The sequence below is a fragment of the Bison bison genome, unplaced genomic scaffold (genome assembly GCF_000754665.1).
Source record: "Bison bison bison isolate TAMUID 2011002044 unplaced genomic scaffold, Bison_UMD1.0 scf7180017864377, whole genome shotgun sequence".
NCBI lineage: Eukaryota > Metazoa > Chordata > Mammalia > Artiodactyla > Bovidae > Bison > Bison bison.
The window spans coordinates 662,083-664,413 of NW_011494949.1; the positions used below are offsets into that span (position 1 = coordinate 662,083).

Here is a 2,331-nt window from a genome sequence, read left to right on the forward strand (position 1 = left end):
GCTACTGCGGTTCACTTTACCCAGCTCCACACAGACTTCCCTCATTTCCACATCCTTTCCCGGCTTTGCTGCTGGGACTGGCTTGGGCATCAATATGCTGGAAGCTCGTGGGCACCGGCCCGGTCCTGCCCGCTTGCGGCCAGGAGGAGCTTGTCTTCACGGTGACTTTTGCAGGGAGCGCGTTGGCTTGTTTTTTGTGGGTCTGGCCCTCCTTGTTTGTTGTTGTTCAATTATTAAGTCATGTCTGACTCTCTCAGACCCCACGGTTGAGCACGCCCGGCTCCTCTGTCCTTCACCATCTCCCAGAGTTTGCTCAGGTTCATGTCCATGGAGTCGGTGATGCCATCCAACCATCTCTGCTTCCCCCTTCTCCTCCTGTCCTCAATCTTTCCCAGCATCAGGGTCTTTTCCAATGAGTTGGCCCTTTACATCAGGTGGCCAAAGTACCGGAGCTTCAGCTTTAGCATTAGTCCTTCCAATGAATATTCAGGACTGATTTCCTTTAGGATGGACTGGTTTGATCTCCTTCCTGTCCAAGGGTCTCTCAAGCATCAATTCTTTGGTGCTCAGCTTTCCTTATGGTCCAACTCTTACATCCGTACATGACTACTGGGAAAGCCATAGCTTTGACTATAGGGACTTTTTAGGCAAAGTGATCTCGTTGCTTTTCAATAAGCTGTCTTGGTTTGTCATAGGTTTTCTGACCCTTAGGAGAAGCTATTTTCCTGCTCAGGACACTTCATTAAAACTCTCTTCCTACCCTGAAAGCAGATAGAGAGTGACTCCAGGTTACTTACGCGCAGACATTAAACAGCTCTAGTATCAGGAATGATTCCCCTGGTGGCTCAGCGGTAAAGAATCTGCCTGCAATGCAGGAGCCACAGGAGACTTGGGTTTCGTCCCTGGGTCAGGAAGATCTCCTGGAGAAGGAAATGGAAGCCCACTCCAGTGTTCTTGATGGGAAAATCCCGCGGACAGGGGAGCCTGGCGGGCTATATACAGTCCTTGGGGGCACAGAGTCAGACACGACTGGAGTGACTCAGCACATGGCACAGACAGGTCCTGGAACACGGCCCCTCTTGGAAGACATGCTCAGCAGCAGGAAGGCCTCTTCTGGGGTGGACCCCGTCCTTGGGGAATAATTCCTCACTGCACTTCTGTCCCCTGCGCTCCCCAGGAGAAGCTGGCTCACGGTGGACTCGTCCGGCAGCCGCAGAGTCGGGCAGCCGTGGCTTCCGAGTGCCTCTCAGAAGCTTCCTGGCCATGAGCTGGCTGTAGGTGGCTGCTGGAAATCTCTGGAAGGTGACAACTCTGTACACCAAATCCTCCGCTTGTGGCTTGGGGAACTCAGAGCCGCCTTTGACCAAACGCCAGAGCAGATCCAGCCCCGTGTCCCAGGGAGAGAGGCCTGAGCCTCTAGTCCTTCTGACCCCAGGGCTGCGTGCACAGCCAGCCCCCAGGCGGGCCAGGTTGCTCATGGTCACAGCAGAGTGACGAGGGCTCCTGGGGCTGACGCGGCTCACAGGGGACGTGGGCTTTGCCCCCAGCAGCAGCACAGCTGCCCGGAGGCAGAAGGGCGGCAGATAGGGAAACAGAAGGCAGATCGATAGACGTGGTAAGTCAGGTAGGCAGGCGGATGATAGACGGCTGATACGTGACAGCCAGACAGGTGACAGACAGATGACAGGCAGACCCGTGGATAGAGTGATGGATGGGCACACAGGTGGGAGACAGACAGCGCTATGGGTTGGACTGTGGCCTCCAAAACCCATTTGTCGAAGTTTTAGTAATCCCCAGTATTTCAGAATGTGATCTTACTGAAGGCAGAGTCTTTACAGAGGAAAATCAAGTCAGGGTGGGCCCTAGTTCACTGCGACTGATGTCCCCATAAAAAGGGAAGCCTGGATGAAGAGATACCCATGAAGACGCAGGGAGAAGACGGCCCCCCACGACCCCAGGAGCGAGGCTGGGAGCAGGCCCGCCCCTCCCCCCGGCCTCAGAAGGAACCAACCAGCACCCTTGAGTTCAGACCTTGGAACTTCGACACAACAAACATCTGTTATTTAAGCCACTCTGTTTGTGGCGCTCTGTATGACAGCCCCAGCAAACTAACCTAGATGACAGACAGTAGACCACAGAACTAGGGACAGGAGGCTGTTATCTTTTCTACCGTGTTAGCACTTTGACGAAACACCACCACCCAGGAACTGCTGGCTGCGAGCAAGGACACACACTCGCAAACCCTCGGTCATGACAGGTCTTTAGAGCAGGACCGGCATTAAAAGGGTGTGTTCAAGGGCCCAGACACCCAGCAAAGCAGCACAGGATACA

At 54.5% G+C, this 2,331-nt stretch overlaps 1 protein-coding gene across 1 annotated transcript in view; it reads right to left on the minus strand.

The window, feature by feature from the left end:
• SLC6A3 (solute carrier family 6 (neurotransmitter transporter), member 3) overlaps positions 1-2,331 on the minus strand; it is a 29,175-nt gene that overhangs the window by 23,231 nt on the left and 3,613 nt on the right. The gene's annotated exons all lie outside the window — the stretch shown is intronic.